General features: G+C 48.0%; 1 long non-coding RNA gene across 1 annotated transcript; it reads left to right on the forward strand.

The window, feature by feature from the left end:
• Positions 1–6,396: 6,396 nt before the first annotated feature.
• LOC134291929 (uncharacterized) lies at positions 6,397–7,238 on the forward strand. Its single transcript, XR_009999352.1, has 3 exons — positions 6,397–6,980; positions 7,048–7,115; positions 7,172–7,238. It is a non-coding gene; the product is annotated as an uncharacterized LOC134291929 (long non-coding RNA).
• The last annotated feature ends 1,583 nt before the right edge of the window (positions 7,239–8,821 follow it).

Here is an 8,821-nt window from a genome sequence, read left to right on the forward strand (position 1 = left end):
CCTTCAGGAGTTCCTCCGGGAATCCCTTCAGGAGTTCCTCCGGGAATCCCTTCAGGAGTTCCTCCGGGAATCCCTTCAGGAGTTCCTCCGGGAATCCCTTCAGGAGTTCCTCCGGGAATCCCTTCAGGAGTTCCTCCGGGAATCCCTTCAGGAGTTCCTCCGGGAATCCCTTCAGGAGTTCCTCCGGGAATCCCTTCAGGAGTTCCTCCGGGAATCCCTTCAGGAGTTCCTCCGGGAATCCCTTCAGGAGTTCCTCCGGGAATCCCTTCAGGAGTTCCTCCGGGAATCCCTTCAGGAGTTCCTCCGGGAATCCCTTCAGGAGTTCCTCCGGGAATCCCTTCAGGAGTTCCTCCGGGAATCCCTTCAGGAGTTCCTCCGGGAATCCCTTCAGGAGTTCCTTCGGGAATCCCTTCAGGCGTTTCAGGCGTTCAGGAGTTTCATGCTCTTAAACCATGCAATATATGGATAATTTGGTATGGGGAAAGCGTAAAGAGTCCAAAAATGGCGACCAGAGTATCCAAGATAGCGGCCAAAATATCCAAAACGGTGGCTGTTTTGAGGAATTTTAGACTCTAATACCATGTAATAAGGGTACACAGTAATGTTCCGATTTTATTATTGTCTTTGTGCGACAGACCTTTATTTTTAAATTATTTTCTTACATTTGAAGATAATTTCCCCTACTCTTGTTTAGGATGAATATTCAAAGCGCTATTTGTAGCACTCATATTTAACAAAAGTTTAAAAGTTATCATAAGAAAATCCAAGATGTTAGCTCAAAATTCTAGATAGCGGTACCCATATTGCGTGGATTTGAAAAACAGCTGCCTTTTTGCCTTTTTCGTACACTAAATGTACTTGTTGCGGGGGCTGGAGGGGAATTCTCAGTGCAGCAGCCAACAGTGCAGCAATCAGCTATGCAGCAGCCTCCAGTGCAGCAGCCTCCAGTGCAGCAGCCACCAGTACAGGAGCCGTTGTTGCAGTCACGTACGGGGCAGCAATCCGCAATGCAGGAGCCACCGGTGCAGCAGTATATACAGCAACAGCCTCCAGTGCAGCAGCCGCCGTTAGTGCAGCAGCTCTCTGTGCAGCAGTCAATGATGCAGCAGCCGTTGGTGCAGCAGATAGATCGTCAATCTCAAGTGCAGCAGTATGCAGCGCAACAGCTTCCAGTGCAGCAGCCTTCGGAGCGGCAACCCGCGATGCAGCAGCCGTCAGTGCAGCAGCTAATCGAGTGTCAGCGTCCAGTGCAGCAGCAGGAGCCTTTGGTGCAGCCGCGTATAGTGCAGCAGTCTCAAGTACAGCAGTATCCAGCGCAACCGTTTCCAGTGCAGCAGCCTTCGGAGCGGCAATCCACGATGCAGCAGCCGTCAGTGCAGCAGCATATCGAATGTCCGCGTCCAGTGCAGCAGCCTTTGGTGCAGCCGCGTATAGTACAACAGCCTCAAGTTCGTCAGTATCAAGTCCCTCAGTATTCAGAGCAGCAGCCTTCGGTGCAGCAGTCTGCGATGCAGCAGCCGTCAGTGCAGGAGCATGTAGAACGTCATCATCCAGTGCCACAGCCATCAGTGCAGCGAGGTCAAATCCAACAGCCAATGCAGCTGGCTTCAGCGCAGCCACCGTCAATGCAGCAGCCGCTGATGCAGCCATCTTCACTTCAACAGCAGTCAGGGCGTTGGCCGTCAGTGCAGGCACGTCCGGTGCAACAGCATCCAGTCCAGCAGTATGCAGAGCAGCCAAATCTGCTGCCACAATTTCCAATGTGGGCATCACCGGTTCAACAGCTTTCAACGCAGCAGCCTTTGAGGCAGCAACATCCTGTCGGTACTCCGCCAATATCATCTGAAGGTGCGGCACCAGACGTGAACGGGCAGGAGAGGAGAGTAAACGAACTGCCAACGCCGCAACAGCTAACCTCTCGTCAATCTTTAGCACGAGATCTGCCTACGTTTTCTGGGGATCCAGCCGAATGGCCGATATTTATCTCCAACTTCGAATACACGACAAGATCATGCGGGTATACAAACGGAGAAAACATGGTGCGCCTACAAAGATGCTTGCGAGGACGTGCATTAGAAAGTGTGCGCAGTCGCTTAGTCTTTCCAGCTGCCGTACCTCAAGTGATAGAGACGTTGCGGATGAGATATGGTCGTCCGGAGTTGCTTATCAACGTTTTGTTGCAGAAGGTGAAAGCTATGCCCAGTATTCGGGGAGACAAGTTGGAAGCCCTCATTGAGTTCGGGATGGCGGTTCAAGAACTGTGTGACCACATCGAAGCGGCGGATGAAAGAGCGCATTTGTCGAACCCCACTCTTCTGCAGGAACTCATTGGAAAGTTGCCCTCAGATCAGAAGCTGATGTGGGCAGGTTTCAAGCGCGGCCGTCCGGGAGTGGATCTAAAGACATTCAGCGAGTATATGGTCGGCGTAATGCAAGATGCTTCAAGTGTGGTGCTCTACGAACAGGATTCACGGAAGATCGGGACCAGAGAGAAGACGAAAGGGTTCATCAACTCGCACGTTACCAGGCCAGACGAAACACTCTCTTCGACGACGTCGCAGCAAAAGCCGAGCGGGTGCCTTCATTGCGATAAAGAAGGCCATAAGCTTCGAGAATGCCAAGCATTCAGGGCACTTTCCGTCGACGATCGCTGGCGACGTATTCGGGCACTGAACGTGTGTCAAATATGTTTGTACAGCCACGGAAAAAGATCCTGTCGGATAAACAACCGGTGCAATGTGAATGGATGTCAATTCAAACATCATCCACTGCTGCATGGAAAATCTACGACTCCGACAACATAAGCAGGTAGTACTCACACTCACCAGCTACTCGATTCAGGTATCCTATTCCGGATCATACCAGTTACGCTTCATGGGAAGTCTGGTAAAATTGACACCTTTGCCTTTCTGGATGAAGGCTCTTCATCAACGTTGGTCGAACGTAATCTGGTAGCGCAGCTTGGCTTGACTGGGGATCCGCAACCAATCTGCCTCAAATGGACCGGAAACACGTCGCGGGAAGAGAAGGACTCTCAGCTAGTATCGATCACCATTTCTGGACCAGGGCAGAAGCGACCTTGCAAGCTGGTGAACACTCATACCGTGAGGAACTTGAATCTACCAGCACAAACATTCGAGCTAGAAGAGGCGGCAAAAAAGTTCGCTTATTTGAAGCAACTGCCGATTCAAAGCTACCGCAATGCAAAACCGGAAATTTTGATCGGAGTGGACAACATAAAACTTGCTGTGCCGCTGAAGATAAATGAAGGAGATGGATCCGGACCGATCGCCGTTAAAACACGACTGGGGTGGTGCGTATATGGGCGACAAAGTTCTCGAAACAACGAAGGATTCAGCTTCCATATTTGCGGATGTACGAGAGACGATGAGCTACACGATACCGTGAAGCAGTTCTTTGCGGTGGAAGAGAATGGAGTGAAGCATCTAGAACCTACGCTCAGTCCGGAAGAAAGGCGAGCTCAGGAATTGCTGGAGACAACGACTAAGCGAGTTGGTAGCCACTTCGAAACAGGCCTACTGTGGAAGGAGGACGAGATCGAACTACCGGACAGCTACGGCATGGCGTTGCGAAAACATCAGTGCCTTCAACGGAGAATGGAGCGTCAACCAGTTCTGAAAGAGAACATAAGTCGACAAATACTGGAATACATCGACAAAGGCTATGCTCATCGGGCAACTTCGACAGATCTGGAGACTGCGGACGCCAGGAGGATTTGGTTTCTACCGTTAGGAGCCGTAACGAATCCAAATAAACCTGGGAAGGTGCGTCTTATATGGGACGCGGCTGCAAAAGTTTCTGGTGTATCGCTGAACAGTGTCTTGTTGAAAGGTCCGGACCAGCTAACATTGTTACCGGCTGTACTGTTTCGCTTTCGGCTGTATTCCGTCGCTGTTAGTGGAGATATAGAACAAATGTTCCATCAAGTGGGTATTCGACCTGAGGATAGAAACTCTCTGCGCTTCCTGTGGAGCGAAACTTTCGATGGACCAGTGGAGATTTACCTTATGGACGTCGCTACGTTCGGCGCAACGTGCTCGCCTGCATCAGCGCAGTACGTGAAAAATCTCAATGCCACGGAACACCAGCAGCAATACCCAAGAGCCGTGGAAGGAATATTGAAGAGCCATTATGTCGACGACTATCTCGACAGCTTTGGCAGCGAAAGCGAAGCGGAGAAGGTTTCAACAGAAGTGCGCCTGGTACATAGTAACGGCGGTTTTCATCTCCGCAATTGGAGGTCGAACAGCAAAAGGGTTTTGGCAGCACTTGGAGAAACAGCCCAAGAAGACAATAAAAAGCTGTATCTTGAATCGGATGAACAAGTTAAACGCGTGCTCGGGATGCTTTGGTCCTCAAGTACGGACGAGTTAAGCTTCTCCACTTGCTTGAGCGAGGACGTCAGGCAGCTCTTGGATAGCGGTAGTCGTCCGACGAAACGGCAGGTGCTCCGATGCGTAATGTCTTTGTTCGACCCTCTCGGACTTTTGGCATTCTTCGTTATTCACGGGAAGGTTCTTATTCAGGACTTGTGGCGAGCTGGGACAGAATGGGATGAAGCAGTCGGCGACGCAGTATTTGAACACTGGAATCGTTGGACGAAGATGATCGAGTTTGTAGCAGCGGTAAGAATACCGAGATGTTATTTCCTTCGAGCAACAGAACAAACGTACAAAGATGCCCAAATTCACATTTTCGTGGACGCCAGTGAGATAGCGTACTCGTGTGCAGCTTACATCCGAACGGCTGTTGGAGATGGAACGTTTGCCTGTGTTTTGGTCTCTGGTAAATCCAAAGTAGCTCCACTTAAACCGATGTCTATTCCGAGATTAGAGCTGCAAGGGTGTGTCCTCGGTGCACGTTTGCTGAAATTCGTCCAGGATAATCACCCTATCATATTCTCCAAGAGGTTCCTCTGGACGGATTCTACGACAGCGAGAGCATGGATCAGCTCGGATCCAAGGCGCTACAAACCTTTCGTAGCTCACAGAGTTGGGGAAATTTTGGAGACTACGAACGTCAACGAATGGCGGTGGGTACCGTCCAAGCATAACCCAGCAGATGAGGCAACCAAGTGGGGTCGGGGACCATACTTCAGTTCGGAAAGTCAGTGGTTCAACGGGCCAGAATTCCTGCGACATCCGGAAGAATCGTGGCCTAGGAGAGACAATCCCATCGAGTCTACAACCGAAGATATCAGACCTTCCGTATTGTTCCATATCGTATACGTGCCGACACTAGATTTTGAACGCTTTTCATCATGGAATAGAATGCTGCGCACCGCAGCCTACGTTTTACGTTTCATCTGCAACATCGCTAAGCCAATACAAAAGCTTCGTGGCTCGCTTTCACAAGCTGAGTTGCTCAGTGCAGAACGGACGATTTTGAAACTCATACAGCGAGAAAGTTACCCGGACTAGATTGCTACCCTTGAGAGGAATAAATCCGAATCAACGGAACTACCCCTAGATCGGAGAAGTAACTTGGTCAAGTTGATGCCCACCTTTGACGAATTCGGATTGTTGCGCCAGCGAAGCCGTATTGTTGCTGCGGAGAACGTGAACTACGATACACGGTTTCCGATAATTCTACCATCGAAGCACCGTGCTGTCAACCTTTTGGTAGAAGACTATCATCGTCGCTATCGGCATGGTAACAACGAAACCATTGTCAACGAACTTCGTCAACGTTACGTCATTTCGAATTTACGTCGTATCGTGAAGAAGGTGGCATATAGATGTCAGCTTTGCAAAATCCGTAAAAGTCGCCCGTGCAATCCACCGATGGCGGCACTTCCTCAAGCCCGCCTGGCGATGAATATCCGTCCATTCAGTTATGTAGGCCTGGATTATTTTGGTCCACTCCAAACGAAAGTAGGACGCTCAAACGTGAAAAGGTGGATCGCCCTTTTTACGTGTCTTACCGTAAGGGCAGTACACCTCGAGATAGCTTATAGCTTGTCAACGGCCTCCTGCATTTCTTGTGTACGACGGTTCATCGGTCGCCGAGGATCGCCGATAGAAATCTTCAGCGACAATGGAACGAACTTCCAGGGGGCGGAACGCATATTACGGGAGCAGATCGACAAAGAACTGTCCACGACATTCACCAACGCGAACACGAAGTGGAGCTTCATTCCTCCTGGAGCTCCACATATGGGGGGGTGCTTGGGAAAGGTTGGTACAGTCTGTCAAGGTAGCCATGAATGATGCCTATGCAGAGGGGAAACTGAATGATGAGGAACTGCAAACGCTGGTTGTAGAAGCAGAGAGTATTGTCAATTCGAGGCGTCTGACATATTTGCCGTTGGACTCCGAGGAGTCTGAAGCTTTAACACCCAATCACTTCCTTCTGGGAACTTCTAGTGGAGGGGAATCACAGAAACAATTACGTGATACGTGGGGAGCAATCCAATGTCAGCTCGACAAGTTTTGGCAGCGTTTCCTGGTAGAGTATCTTCCAGTTATCAGGAGACAACCGAAATGGTTTGACGAAACCAGACCCTTGAAGGTGGGTGACCTTGTCCTGGTCGCGGACGGTGCTAGACGTAGTGAGTGGGCACGAGGGAAGGTTACACAGATCTTCGAAGGATCTGATGGCCGAGTTCGCCAAGCGACCGTACAAACTCAACAGGGAGTCTACAGACGACCAACAACTAAGTTGGCTGTGCTCGACGTACATGGACAATGTGCTGCCCCAGAAGGTGGAGGGAAGCACCGGGGGGAGACTGTTACCGGTACCGTCGAGATGGGCACCCTATCCCAACCGGTCCGACCGCATGACTGATTAACACGTCATGCCTCATCGATGCGATGGAACAAAAACAAACACGATTACCATTAGTATACAGCGTGAAGAATTTCGGCTTACTATTTTACTATTTTTTCTTATAATTATACCTTATAACGAACAGTTAGTGCTTAAAACTAGTTTGTTCATCCAATTATCAACTAGTAGAGGTAAGAACGTTGAACTTATAGCTAAACTTAAACTGTAAATTATAAAACTATTCCAATGTCAAATCAGGAGCTAAGTCTAACCTTGAAGTTGGACAGAGAAATAGAAGGGTCTAGAACACTAAGGACCACTGAAAAGTAAGTTGTTAGTTTAAGAAAATTAAATAATTGAACTAATTTAAACTACGTTACAGTTTTGAAGCATCAATAAACTAGCTACAAACATCAGTGTGTAGCCCTTTGTTTCCTGTCGCAACAGTACTGGAAAGGCTATATGTTCACTCCAAAAATGACTTTTTGATAGAAGGGCCGGAGGATCGAGTCACATATACCAATGAACTCAGCTCGACGAATTGAGGTGATGTCTGTGTGTATGTGTGTGTGTATATTGAAGTGATGTCTGTGTGTATGTGTGTGTATATTTGTGTGTGGACAAAAAAACTCACATTACTTTTGGCAATAAACCTCAACCGATTTGAATGACCGGTGGTTCATTAGACGCGGAATCTGGTCTAATTGTTTCCTATTGAAAATGGTTCAGATCGGTGCAGACGTTCCAGAGTTATGGTAATTTAGGTGTTCTGGACCAATCCTTCGACATTTTCGATAACCTGATGAACGGTTAGCAGCAAAATAGGCTCAGCTTATACCTGAATCAGTAGAGTTCCGAAACCGGTTCCGGGTGTCCCGCCGAAAGTGGCCAATTGCAAAAGTGAACGAAACCCATGCATGAGACACATCAAGTAGCTTTTTTTTCGATAACCTGATAAACTGTAAGCAGGAAAACTGTCTCAGACCATATCGGAACTGGTACTGTTCCAGAATCGGTTTCAGATGTTCCTGTGTGGTATTGAATAAGCATTGTTGTTCGACTAGCCTTCCAATGAACGCTGATAGCATATGGTCTGCCAAATGCCCATCAAGCAATCTAGTAGGCGTGCAAACGGTCGTCGCGTCACCACTTGGTGAATGTCAAAAGATAAACACAAGTTACTTCCTGGGGGCACCCGCTTGTCCACAATAATTCCAAGCTCCACATTTGGCGATCCTGCCAGGAGAATAGCAAATCTTCTGGGTGATGGCAAGCGGGTGCAGACCCGGATGAGAGTGCTCGTTTGTTTTAGTGCGGTTAAGTTTTCCTCGCGTGTGTGTGAAAAAGTGAGTTAAAATGAGTGTTCCGGAAAATCGGATGCCTAGAGCAAACAGCCTAGGCAGTGGTGAGTTTTGATAATTGTCTGGAGATTGATCTCCTTAAACGAATGTTTTATTGTCGGTTATATCATTGCAAAAAGTTTGCTTGATTCATTCACTTTTGGGTCCTGTAGCGTGGTCAATTTGGCGATGTTTATCCTGCCAAAACTCGCTACAAAGACCGCTTATCAGTGTAAAATAACTTTGTGTAGTTTGCACATCTGTATGCGCTAAAGATTATCATGCTAGATCGCTCACAAGCATTGTGGCGTGAAAATGTTTCATACCTTTACTCGGCGGTACAAAATCGAACAGTCTCGAATCGTCAATATTTTGTAGTACAAAAAAAAACAAGAAACCGACGTTTTTCTTATTAAAAACATCAAAACCGACAAGATTCATTTGCATAGGTCTAAGCCGTGCCAAAAGACAGTAGCAAAAGAAAAAAAACACTTGACAAAGAGCAAGCACAACATTCACCTCATGCACGATTTCGATGCAAAAAATGTCGCTTGTGAGAGTATAAGCAAAAGATAGATTTGAACATCTGAGATTTTGCGATTTTTTCTTAAGAGAAGGTCGAAGGTTGAATGTATGTTTTACGCAAAGAGAGTTTCATTCGGGTATTATGATTTTCTTACGCATTTCTGTGT

Source organism: Aedes albopictus, chromosome 3, assembly GCF_035046485.1.
Source record: "Aedes albopictus strain Foshan chromosome 3, AalbF5, whole genome shotgun sequence".
Taxonomy (NCBI): domain Eukaryota; kingdom Metazoa; phylum Arthropoda; class Insecta; order Diptera; family Culicidae; genus Aedes; species Aedes albopictus.